Source organism: Raphanus sativus, unplaced genomic scaffold, assembly GCF_000801105.2.
Source record: "Raphanus sativus cultivar WK10039 unplaced genomic scaffold, ASM80110v3 Scaffold0110, whole genome shotgun sequence".
Classification (NCBI taxonomy): Eukaryota; Viridiplantae; Streptophyta; class Magnoliopsida; order Brassicales; family Brassicaceae; genus Raphanus; species Raphanus sativus.
Window position 1 is genome coordinate 4,029 of NW_026615430.1, and position 14,317 is coordinate 18,345.

Below are 14,317 nucleotides of genomic sequence, written 5' to 3' on the forward strand. Positions count from 1 at the left end.
TATTTTAAACTTATTTTTGACATTTTTTAAAAAGATGTCAAAAAAATATTTTAAAACCCTAAACATAAACCTAAGAACTTCAATCTCTTCTCAACACTAAAAATAAATTAGAAAAGAAAAAAAAAAAAAATTTGAAACCCTAAACATGCTCTAAATTCCAACATCTAAACTTAAAATAATTTTCAAAATAAACATTTGTAAAAATTTATAACTAAAAAAAAGTATATAACTAAAAGAAATTATAAATATTCAATAAAAAAACTAAACAAAACCTAAACCCTAAAGTAGAAACTTAACCCCAAACCCTATTCCTCAAATTCCAAATATACTTCAAACTTAAAAACTTTAGATCTAAACATATTTTAAAATCCTAAACATAAATTTTCAATTTTCAATATTTTCATAATATAATTTTAATCTTAAACTCAAAATTTAATCAAATTAAACTGTAAAACTTAAACTCCAATAGTCAACAATAGTGGTATTAATTAACAGTTTTATAAAATTAAACTGTAAAATATTGATTATCAAATCTTAATTTTATATCAAATATAATTTTTTAAAAATTAAACTCAAACTCAGAATTCAATCTTTTTAAAAATCTATATCTCACATTTAAATTCTAACCTCAGACACTAATCTACACCCTATATCTAATACCCTAAACCCCAAACTTATAGCCTACACACAAAATCATAAATCTATTTTTTACAAAACTATAATAGAAAGTTTAAATTTAAACTTCAAGTATATTATAAAAATAAAATTATACACTTATTCATAAATCTTATATCATTATTTTTATAAAATTTAAATGAATAACTTAATTGTTATATAAAAAATTTAGTCAAAATATGACTACAATTACTGAAATTATAACTATAAAATTTTCAAACAAAAATCTTCATATAACAATAAAATCAAAATGTAACCATTAAAAACTTGTAATTATTCAACATGTATAAGCTTTTATTCAGAATTTTGAAATTTAAATTGCAATTTTCTACTACTTTCTACAGATTATGCACATGAAACTAAACAACTAAATAATAGAAACAGAAAAGAAACGTAGAGTACCGTTTACTAGATCACAGCCGTCGATCTCACCTCCTTTTACATTATTCTTCTTATTTTAATAGGAATCCTAGTGACTCTTTTCTATTGGCTAATACAAGAAAGTGAGGATAACTTCCTTGTTCCAATATCAACCGTTGATGAATTTAATCTAAGGGACATAAACGTTTGATTTTTCTTTAATTGGTTTTCACTTTTCACGATCTCTGCTCCTCTCATCTTTTCTTCTTCTTCTCTATCGATCTCTGCTCCTCTCAAATTCTTCCGTCGCAAACCTAAAAAAAAATCAAAGATCCATCTTTTCTTCTTCTCTGGTTAATTCTCCATCTTTTACGAAGTACTCCACTTCTCATCTCGCTGGTTCGTGTCTCGAGCCCAAGAGAATCTCCAATCAAAACAGAATCTGAGATCGACTAAGCCATCGAGTAAGTTCCTCACCGGGGCTCCAACTAGGGTTTAGATTTGTAATCTCTAGTCCGTCGTTTTAATCGATTTGGTCCTTTTGATTCGTTTTTTAAGATTCATATTATATCTGTCTCTTTTGATTTTGATTTTAGCTCTGCTTTTGGCAAAGGATAAAATTTGAATCTTTTTCTGTTTATGTTTTGAAAACTGGGTTTCAGGATAAGCAGAAGATGAAGATGATCAAGAACAGCAGGAGACGGAGAGAAGAAGCGGAAGCAGAAGAATAAGCAACGACGGAGGAGTTTCATCGATGAAGGTTGTGGCGGCGGAGGAGGCAGAGTGGGGGAGACGGTGCGGAGGAGAGCGAAGGAGTTAGGATATTTTTTTTGTTTTTTAGATTTAGTTTTTAAACCTGGTTTGTGTGTATTAATTAGTAAACTGAAAACATTTGTAATCTGGTTTAATTTATAAACCGAATCAGTTGTAAACCAAAATTTTAATATAAACCGAAATAATTTGTAAACCGGTTTTATCTATACATCGAAATCAGTAATAAACCAATTTTAATATTAAACCAGATTAGATTATCATAACTAATTAAACAAATTTAATTATTTTATTTAAATTGTAGCATTATATATATGTCATTATAAAATATTTTACAGCACTTAAGAAAAGCCACATAAACAAATTTTATAGCTAAAATAGCGTGTTATTAATAAGTATAATATAACATTGGAGTAATGCTATAATATCTCTATGTTTTTACAGCACGCAAAAAACGCTATGATAAGAGGGAGGTCTACTATAGCTGCGGCTGTCACGGCGTTCTTCGAAACGCTATGAAATCGATATGATAGCATTTTTCGGGTGCTATTAATACCCATATTTCTTGTAGTGTATGGGAGGATTTACACGATGTCAGGCGCTTCGAATGCATTGCACACTTGTATTTCTCCTATCAAATACAAAACCAGTTTATATTGAATAAAGCCAACTACTCACATAATCATTAGTTTATGAAAAATACAGTTTAAGAATATAAATAAAACTTTCCGATCTTAGCAAATTTGATTAGACAAATATTCATTTTGATCTTCGTTTTATGTGCAACCTTCATACACGATCTCTGAGTACTTTTTCCATAAAAAAGATGGAATCTTTGAATCATTGTATTGCACATAAAAGATGAGTAACATAATTAACATTTAACGTTTATATTAAAATCATACAAAACTTATAAGATTATAAATATATATTTTATGGATCAGACTTGATGTCTCGCAGATGGAACTCAAGTTTCTTCCTTGGTTTGTCTGACACTGAATTGTTTCAAGCTCTCCCAACTCAACAACCTCACCAACAACGTCTGCAAGTCTAAATTAAACAATTAAATTTGTTAGATAACTTCGTTAACCAAGGATTTAACCAGAAATAAATGAAATCATTGTAAATAATGCCAATGAGGAAACATGGTTGAAGTGATCCAGTCATAACCAACTGAAAATCGAACAAACTCAAAAACATCTCCTCGTTCACATGATTGGATCTGGTGATTATTGTATTATGAACAAAGGACATCTTATAGGAATGTTTAGTTGGTTTTCACATTCATGTTGCAGGGCTTAGTAAGAAATTTTGAATATTTCTCCACACTCCAACCGGTAGAAGTCTCCCTTGCTTTCCAGGTACGTCTTCTTGCAGAAGCATGAATTTTGCATCCCTGTTACATGTTCATATAAAAAATCGATGATAGTCAGTAATGTCATTATTCAAATGTCAACATATAATATAATATACTCAATACTATTGAAACATGACAATGAAATACTCAAAACATACACACTCATTTGATAATATCATTTCAAGTGTTTCTCCAGAGATGAAGTTGTATTGTTTCCAAGTATGTAACACTTTCACGTGAACCTTCCAGCCGATTTGAAAGGCTTCACATCACTCAATAGCGTAAACGGCATAATAGAATTCATATTGCTTTTTATGCGTTGAAATGGTTGCAATTTAAGTCGATCTTATAAGAGAAGCTCAGCAGGGTATGTGCAAAACCTAAATTTTATTGTTAGAGAATATCTTAGGGCAGTTCATGAAGTTGTGGATATTTTGTGAATGTGCATTTCCCAAAAAGCATTAATAGAGTTAAGATAATATTTAGGCAATCTATCTTTGTAACATATATGTGCGGGTCAGTTTATATTTTTGAAAATAATAGAAAATTAATTATGTTCTCTAAATAGCAATATATGCATTTAAGTACATTAATTACTTAATAATATAGATTCTTAGACAATTGACCAAGTGTGTAATATATGCTATAAGAAGATATGAAAGTTTGCATGTATACATTACTTAATACATTGATCCTCGCATAAGTTTCATAATGATATACGAACTATGGAAGGTTTCAAAATTAAAATTTGAAATATAGCTTCGGAAATGTATTATGTGATTTACTTCAAATGTTAAAAAAAATCAGTAAAGGTAAAAGAATAAATATCTATAGTTAAAAACCTCTAAGTGAATGACACAAAAACGTTAGTACTTATACATTCAGGATTTTTATAATAATATCTGATTGTAAACTGAGCTATAATATTTAAAAACGAATAATGACATCAGTTAGCATTGTTAGGAATATAAGAAAAATATATTTTATAAAGATTATGTAAACAGTTTACGGGGTGTGTTCTTATCCATTAGAAAATGTTTAAATTTAGGGATTCATCGAAAGAAAGACTCCATATTTATGATGAAATGTTCAGATCATTGGATTAGATGGAAGAAATTATTTTTGGTTTACGTATTTAATATTCATAGTGTTGTTCAGTTAGTAACATTTCATTGTTACTAAATTCGATCGAAGAATAAATTCAGAAAGAAGGTTCATGGTTTAGGTTATGTGGTTTCAGTCGACTTCATGTAATTTTATTTAAGGCTTGGAACCCTAACCGTTTTGGGATTTGGTATTATGGAGTATGGACTAACTAATCATAGACACGATTAGAATTAGGAAAACACGGTTTAAAACCAAACAATTGAAATGGTTTAAGGAAAACGATGCATTATCAAAAAGGAAATAATCATAGACCGAATTAGAATTAGGAAAACGCGGTTTAAAACCAAAGTGTAATTTTTTTAAAGAAAAAACGACGTAGTATCAAACATGAATGACGCAAAAGGTCATAATTACCCTTAAAGCCTTAATGAAAGAGACAGCAAGTCTTAAAGCTAGCGGCAATTAGTAGAAAAAACGGAAGTGTATCCTATTTTAATAGTATACAAGATTTTGATCCGCGCTTCGAAAGCGCAGATTTTTTATGGATTATAAACAAATTTTAATATGAATTAATATTTTGAGAGTATTGTTACCAAATTGTATTATATCAAAGTAGATAATTTGTTTTAAATTATGTAATTTATGATTTAGATTATTTTAAGATTTTTATGTACATTCTTACGCAACTCTCTCTTAAATATGGACATTTATCTAAATCCAAAAACCGACCAGAAAACACATAGTTGATTTGGATTCATAGAAAAGTACATGTTGGGTATTAATTGAACCGCGGTCTTGGTTCAAGTCCACATCCTACTCAAGACCCGATCGGATACTTTAAGTACCGGAAATGTTTTGTCATATTAGGTATTTTGGGTATTTCGAATATGTTTTCGATATTACAATATTCTCTTAAGTTCCAGGTTCTGGTTTTCGGTTATAATTTTGGGTTTTCAGGTAAATTTTTAAAATTTATTTTTGGGGTAACTTGATTAAACTATGGGTATTTTTTGGTTTCTCGGGTTTCAGGTAAAATTTCTGGTCTTTTTAGGTATTTGAATATTATCGGGTATTTGTTTTGATTTTTTGACATTTCGGGTTTTGGTTATTTTTTTTTGTCAGCAACAACAACAGACTCATGTAGACTCTGTAAACCAAACTGTTAGCTCTGAATCCATATGGACGACAAATGATGATTGTTTTTTTACACTACGTGCTAGACAATCCGCGTTCTTGTTTGGCGTCCGTGGAATATGAATGAGCTCTGAACTATTGAAACTTCTCTTCAGGAAATTAATGTCTTCCAAATAACTTGTAAAGGCTGGCCATTCTTCTGGTTCCGAAAACATCTTCACCAACGGAGAACAATCTGTTGCAAACTTAACCGAGGACTGCCGTAAATCCCTCGTGCATTCCATTGCCAAAATAAGAGCCTCTATTTCCGAATGAAGTGGCGAGTGACTTGCACGTGTATTCCTTGCTCCCATTAGCCCATCAAATCCTTCTAGGGTGCTAGGGTTTTGGTTATTTTTTGGGATTTTTGGGTAAACCGGCTCGGACCCGCTCGGACCCGCTGCATATCCAAAAATACATGTGCTTTTGTAAGAATTTGAATTATAGACCCGAATCAATCCAGCCTAAGGAACTGACCCGAACTAAACTGATCCAAACCCATGTAGAAAATTTTCAGATATCTAGTTGAGTTCAAATATTTAGGACTCAAAGAATCCGACCTGAAAAATATTTTGGACTCATATCTGAAGACCCGAATGCCTATGCCCACTCTCACTCATTTATTTTGTTCAATTAGTGAGACCTAAAGACTTATTACTTGACTGATTTTAAACTAATTTAAATAGTATATATTTGCAGGGGGTTTTAATAGTTCTTAAACTTATAATAGATAACAATTTTTATTATAGATATGTTTTATAAAAATTAATTTAACTTAAATATATAATTTTGTTTTAACAAATGATTTGCTAAAGTGTTTTTATCAAATTTGATTTTGTAAATATTTAAAATTATATTATGTTAGATGACATGGTATAATATGTTGATGATATATGATGTATATAACATTATTGAATAACAACAATAACTTTGGATGATAAGAAGAAAAATAATTAGAGAAGTGTATAACACAAAATGAGAAATAATTATAGGATTTATTTAAAATATTTAAATTATTTATAATTATAGTGGTTAATGGTAGGATAAAAAAGAGTTTTACATAGATGCAACAACTTTTTATAATTGATTTTTAAAAATATGTTCTTTTAATAATATAAATTTTCAAAATCGCATTTATAATATATTTTTATCAAAAATATCCTAACAATATATTTAGAATATATTGTTAACTAAACTACGCAAAATAACCTCTACCAATATACTTAGAATATATTGTTAAACTAAAGTAAATTTCCTTTAAAATCAAATCAAAATTATTAGAAATGTTAGTCAAGGAGAAGCTATGATGTATACGCTTTGTAGATAAATATTTTAGAAAGGTCAACATATTCATTTTAAGAAACACATTTCGATGAACGAAAAAAATGATAGAGTGAAGCCTTTGGTAAAAAAAAAAGATAATGTGAAGTGTAGTGAAGACGCTATAGTAAAATAAAAATCACTGGGTATTGTTTCCCACTTTTATCAAAAATATTATTTTAATAAAATATGAATTATGTGTTGAAAAAATAAAAGAAAAATAAACTATGAATTGTTTTTCAAAAATATAAGAACAAGAGTACGATAAAGCAATAATCATATGAATAATGATTTTAACAAAGTACGATCACTAACTTTCATGAAAACAGCTCAACATGTAAGGTATATTATTTTGGTCATATACCTCAATTAGTGGTTGTGAGTCTTTGTGATAATAACAAAACAACAATTTCAAATTGGTGCTTTATATTATATAATTTACATAAAATGGTTAATAGCACGCCATTTTGTCAATATTTTGTTCGAGGGCATATTTTGATAATTTTATCCCCTTGATCATCTTAATTTACTTGTATGTATTGTATGTATTTTTAATTCATGCATGCAATACGTTTTAAGTTTTCTATTTTGGGTTTAATTAGTAGTGGGTTTGGATTAGTTTTTGTGTGTAACACTGATTAGGTATTTCTTATTCGGGTGGCCCATCCCAATACTGCTTCGAACTATTTCATCACTTTGCCTGGGGTTGAGAATGTTACAAACGAAGCCTAATCGTCTAGCAAAATTTATGAAAGCAAGCGTGTTGATATGAAACAGATTTTAATTCATTTTAAATTACAAACACATGAAAGTCATTTGTAGCACTCAATAAGCTTGAGAATTAACTTGCTCTTTTAAAGTTATAAGCAGTGTTTTTAAAACCGGACCGGCGAGCGAACCGGAAATATTTTGGGTCACGGGTCATTGTGGTTCGACCTGGTTCGACCGGGGTCGATTAGATTAAACTGAATTTATTATTTTATAAATATTATATATTTTTTTTTCAAAAAATAGTCATAATGTTTAGAAAACTTTCAAAAATAACAAATTGAAATGTGATAAAATAATAAAAAAAATTAATAGTTCAAATCTAAAGTCAATAGGAAAAAAAACATTTAAAGTTTATTCTCCAAATCTTTGTCCTTCTAAATCTTCATCACCTATAAAAATTATATACACATTAGTTACAAAACTCTATTTTGGTTGCAATTTGTGACAAACAAAATAGTATATATGTTAAAAAGAGAGAAAAAATAATTATTTTATTAACAAAATTTTGATTTTTATACGAACCAGGGTTTCGTCGGTTCGTTGGGTCACTCGGTTCCCGGGTTTTTAGCGGTTCAACATGGGTTTTTAACCGGTTCAACTTTAGTTGGGTTTTGACATTAAACCAACCCGGATAGGTGTCCGGTTCGCGGTTGAACACGGTCCGACCGCCGGTCCGGTCCGGGTTTAACAACACTGGTTATAAGGATAATTAACTTACTAAACTTAGGCATTTAGAGCTTTTGAATTTTGTAACAACCTAACAAACTAATTGCAGTGAAATTAATTAAGATAAACATAATCAAACCAAACCATGAAACAAACAAGCAATAATAACAAACTAATAAACAAGAAACTAAATTCAATTATCAATGAGAAATATTGGGTCATAGGGCTTAGCAATTGAAAATTCTTGGAATTCCTGTGGTAATTATTTTTGAATATAAAAAAATTGAATATTTGATTATTGTTGACTAGCTTTAGAATAAAATGGTTTGAGAGATTTTAAGTGAAAAGGGGGGAAATAGTTTTCTTTCTACATATTCCATAAATAAATGAATTTTGACAATTTTTAAATAGTTTTAGTTATTTTCTTAACATCAATATACAAGAAATTGAATTGAAAAATGATTCCATATTTTGATATCTCCATTTTTCTCAAGACCAACTTATTATATTTTTACAAAATTGTGAAAAGGTTTTATCCATAATCATTTTTCTATCCCCACAGATTCACTTATAATATCAAATTACTTAAATCCAAGTTTTGAAAAAGTTAAAAAAACAAACTAATTTTTGGAAAGAAAAAGTTTCAGTTCTTATGTTAAAACTTATTTTTTGTTGATTAAATCTTTTTAGTTATAAGATCAATTACAGTTATAGGTCTTGTTCGGAAACTCGCTAGGCATTCTTCGTATGTTCGGGTTGGGCCTAGCATCGAATGAAAAAATCGGAGATTTTGCGGAGATTAATCGGCGATTTTATTTTCGGTTATATATCGTATATTGGTAACTAATCCGACAAAGTTCATTTGGTATAGCGGTTAAAGGACTTCTTGTGTATCTAGCAGCCCAAGTTCGATGTTATTTTTGCTTTTTTTTAGCAATAAGTTAAATGAGGAGTAAATTTGGCATTTTTTTAGCATCTTCCTCATTAGGTAATTAACCAAAAGTTGGGAATTAATGAAAAGTCAGTACTATTGCAATTTTTTTTACAATGACAAGGTTCGAATTTGTTTTAGTCAGAAGTCTGTGTTTAAGATTTTTGGTATTTTCTCAAAAGAATAATCACTTGAAAAAATTATCTTATACAGTTTAATCATAAAAAGTAGAATTGTCAAGACATATGTTCCGAACCATTTTATTAGAATAAAGTCCTTCGCTACTCCAATCTGTATTTTTCTATTAACCGTACCGAAGACACAATTATCTTTATATCTCCGTGCATACATACTATAAAAAACCAGCGCGCGTTGGCCTAGTGGTAAAGGAACTCCAGCTGGAATGTCTGTCTTAGGTTCGATCCGCGTTGGCCACGAGAGGATTTACCCGGACTCCTCTCGCCCCCCAGACCACTTTGCATAACTAAAGGCCTTTAAGTGGACGCTTAAAAATCCTGTAATGACATGGGCATAAGCCCAACGGACTAGTCGATCACGCTTACTGGTCAGATACTGGATTATAAAAAAAAAATAAAAATAAATACATACTATAAAATATAGCCTCCCGTGTAAAATCCATTATAATTATACTCCCCTGATCCACACGGCGGAGCCTCAATTCTTCCACCATTAAACTTCTCAGCAATATCAGCAGCTGGTCTCTGTTCCCAGTCACCACCATTACTTTGTAGATCTTCATCGTGTAGACTCCACAAGCTGCCCCACAAGTTACATTCATCAATCATGGAGTAGTCGCTTGAGGTTGCTGTAACACTTGGAAGCTATGTTTTGCTCGTTGTCGAGATTCATGTGGTCTTGGGATACCAGCTGAGATCGTTGATTTTGTGGTTGCGGTTGCAGACCTAGTTGTTTCCGGGATCTTTTAAGTTTGTCTTGTTTCGAAAAAGATTTATTTTTCTTTTTGTAATGGGTTCTCCAATAGTTCTTGATTTCATTATCTGTTCGTCCTGGTAAATATCTTGCAATTGTAGACCACCTATATATGTGTTGTGGAAGTTATATGTAAATGTATGCAAAAGAAGCGTATGAATCCGTAAATAAAGTTAACGTAGGTATACAACTACAAATGAAAGATAATAATCAAATCAAGCAGTGGTGAGACATGCATGTTATTATGAGAAAAACAAACAAACTAATGAAAGATAATAAAGGGGATCAAATCAAGCACTGGTGAGACATGCATATCTTATCTTATTAAAGTAGAAATATCTTTTAATTTTGTGTCGCAACATGAATTGTAGAGTTAAAAAATTAAAATGTTGTTTGGACACAAAGATAACATAGTAGGTTGGTCTTATATTTTTCTTTAAATTGTTACTATAAAATTGTACAACATTATTTAATTTGCTATTATGATTCATTTTGATAATTAGATTATTTGTTGGGTCATTGTAATTATTGGTTTTTTATTATAATTGTTGGTGTTTATAGTTTTTGTATAATACAAAGGTAAAAATATATTTCTCTCGAACAAGATTTGTTGTCCATTAATACGATAGATATGTTATTATTAATTTAAAAATTATATGGCTACAATATCAAATAAACAACGCAAAAATATATATACTAACATTAGTATTTTTTCGTATTACAAGTACATTAAATATAATAACAATTATATAAAAACAAAGAACGTGGATATACTTTTATAAAATCCAATAATTTCCAATTTGGTATAAATTAATAATATTTTTATAAGTTAAAGTAAACACCCGTCCAGTCGGGCGGATCAAGATCTAGTATATTATTACGAGAGAAAAAAACATACTTATTGTATATTAAACATGTTGTCAGATTACGAGTATGCAGCGTTTAGCGTCCGGCTTTTAATTATACTCGTCAAAAATAAAATACAAAAATAAGGAGCTTACTTGTTACCCCAAAGGGAGTGAAGTTCAAGGATGATTCCTTCTTCTTCAGGAGTGATTTGTCCTCTCTTTAGCCCTGGCCTCAAGTAGTTCACCCACCTTAGTCTACAGCTTTTGCCACTTCTATTCAACCCTAATTTTCAGTTCCATGACAAACACAAAGTATTGAAAAGAGCACTGAGAATGGTATATTACAAGTTTAATGCAACTTGATAATTTTTAACTTTATAATAAGATATAGTATATGAACTTTCACAGCAAAATGTTCGAATATAAAAGATTGTATATGTAGAAATGTTCTAAACTGTTGACAAAAAAAATGTTCTAAACTGATCAAAGTCAACTCCACAAAACAAGGAATCATAAGATCATCTTTTCATTTTCAACAAAAACAAACCCTTAAAGCTCATTCCACTATGTCATTTTCCTATTCTAACTATAGAAGTGTGAGACTGCTTATGCATAAAAAAATAAAAAGAAAGAAACAAGAATGAAATCTATTATCAGGAGCTTAATTAAGTCAACTATACCCCATAATATGATCTCCCAACTTGTCTTTATTAATCGTCACTAAAGTAAGTATACAAACTTTGCTCAAAAAAAAGTAAGTATACTAACTAATTGAATTCTATATATAGTGTTAATTAAATCTATCCTGAAATGGCTTTCACTATAGAAAATATTAAACAAGAATATATTAGTGGAATGATACAATATATATTCGCTTACTAATATGTCTGTACGGGCTTATGATGTTGCAACGATGAAGATTAGAGAGTAATTCAGCAAAACAAAACAAAAATTAGATGTGTAACACGTACACATATGTACATATAGAAACATATATATATGTGTATCCATGATCAAATCAAAAAAGTTTACCTGCACACGTAGCAACAGAGCTCCATCTTCCTTCCCCATTGGAAGCAACATACTCGGTAAGAAGCTTGTCTTCTTCAGGTGTCCATGGACCCTTTCTACATCCTTGTAATTGTTGCTGTGGTTTTTGATAAGGTTCATGATCATGGTTTCGCTGATGAACTTGATCAACTTTCCAATCAATCATACCTCTTCAATTTTCAGAATCTCTTTCGGTCACAAACAGATACTACAGCTTATGTGTATATATGTGATCGTAAGAGTCTGTGCTTGATTTGCTCTACTATGTTCATGTTTGTGGTTGAACATGTGCGCGTATATATATGTATTATCTGTATCTATGTTGCTTAAGAACATATTCTTACTTTTTAAAGACATTTAATTCAATATATTTTATTTTATTTTATTTACTAAGACCTTATAATCAAGTAGCATATTAGGGATATGTATTCTACGTAGGGATGGCAATCAAGGACTTGGACCGCGGGCCTAGCCCGTAAAAATTTGCTGCGGGGCGGGATTGGGCCTCCATTTGATAAGCCCGCAAAATTGCGGGCTACGCGGGACGGGCTCAAAGCGGGATGGGTTAAAAGCGGGACGGGTTCAAAGCGGGACGGGTCGAAAGCGGGATGGGTTAAACCGCGGGATTTTGCAGCAATCCTAAGTCTCCATTTATGCTTTCACATGAGAGAGAGAGAGAGAGAGAGAGAGAGAGAGAGAGAGAGAGAGAGAGAGAGAGAGAGATTAGACACTATGGAATTCCATTGATGGTGGTTTCAGTGTCGATGATGCTTCCGGTCTCCTAAGCGCCTCTAATCTGCACTGTAGAGCTTCTTCAAGTCATCATAAATGATAATAAATACATTTGTTTTGTATAAGCTTAATGTATTGATCTTATAAGAGTATATTCGATCATGTGCAAGATGAAAATCAATTCATGTCTATGTTTGTTTGTGCATGTAGAAATAAGTAATGTAATATTCGATGTCCCGCGGGACGGCCCGCGAAGACCTGCATATTTCGCGGTACGGGATTGGGCAGATAGTTTGAGGACCGCATCCCGCGCGGAACAGGCCCGCCGTGTACCGCCAGAAGTCGAACCCGCAGCGGTTCGAGACGGGACGGGACGGGAGAGCCCAATTGCCATCTCTAATTCTACGTCAGAGATTTAAATAGACATTAAATAATGTATAAATAGTTAACCTTAATTTTCTTATCATCAATTAGTTTTAAGTTGGAAGTTTAAAATAAACATGAATCTAATATGGTATAAGAGCTCAGATCCTAAATACCCTAAAACCCATAATTAATATGAAAAGGACATTAAGTAATAGTCCATCTGTTTCTTTTTATATAATGTTTTAGAAAATATTTTTGTTTTAATGTGTATGATGTTTTGAAATTTTTTATGTAAAACTTTTAAAACAATTTATTAATATTACTAAAAAGTAATGTATATTTTGTCTTATTTATTCAAAATAGCAATTTATTAATTATTTTTGGGTATTTGTTTGTTATAATCAAATGCTTTCAGTAAAAGTGTTTTTTTTTAATTTGTGTGTTTATACTAAAATATCTTATAAAAAAATAGGATCAATCCACTTATCACTAATTGTCTTTAAGTTAAAAATTCACAATAAATCGAAACTAACATAGTAACATAGCATATGTGAATTTATGGTCTATCATTAGCCTAGTTAATTATATAAATTTTAGTTTCAGTTCCTCGATCACGGAGATAATCTTGGCAAGCCACTACTTCAAACAAGTGTTGAAATAGAATGAGAACCAGCTCATTTTATTTCTTACCCAATTAAGATTTTACAAGTGCCCTATTACCAAATCCATTCATAGATCCGTACAAATAATTATATTCGTCATCGCTAGAAAAATAGGGAAAATTGTCAAACGGAACAAAAATTCAGCATGGTTGTCCCTATAGTATAAAACCATCATTTAGTTGTCCCTTTAGTATAATTTCTTTCATAATCCCAAAACTAACCCTTGATTAATCTAATTAAACACATTAAACTAATATAATTTAAAATAATATTAATTAAAAACGTTTAAAAAGGGAAAAAAAATTAATAAAAATAAACTTTTTAAAACTTAATAAAACAAAAATAAAAATAATTTACAATTTTTTAATAAAAACAGTTTACAAAGTTTTATTTTTTATAAGAAGTTTAAAATGTTTGTAAACTTTTTAATTTTATCAAAAATTTAATAAAAAAAAATTAAAATGTATTTTTCTAAAGTTTGTTTAAACTTTTATTAAAAACTTTTTGTAAAGTTTTATTTTTATTTTTATTTTTATAAAGTTTACAAATTTTATAAATTTTGTTTAAAGTTTTTATT

General features: G+C 30.1%; 1 long non-coding RNA gene and 1 pseudogene across 1 annotated transcript; one reads left to right on the plus strand and one right to left on the minus strand.

The window, feature by feature from the left end:
- The first annotated feature begins 1,277 nt into the window (after positions 1 to 1,277).
- Positions 1,278 to 2,002, plus strand: LOC130501170 (uncharacterized). Its single transcript, XR_008939568.1, has 2 exons — positions 1,278 to 1,499; positions 1,698 to 2,002. It is a non-coding gene; the product is annotated as an uncharacterized LOC130501170 (long non-coding RNA).
- Positions 2,003 to 9,739: 7,737 nt separating this feature from the next.
- On the minus strand, positions 9,740 to 12,187 carry LOC108835934 (MYB-like transcription factor EOBII; annotated as a pseudogene).
- Between the last annotated feature and the right edge of the window lie 2,130 nt (positions 12,188 to 14,317).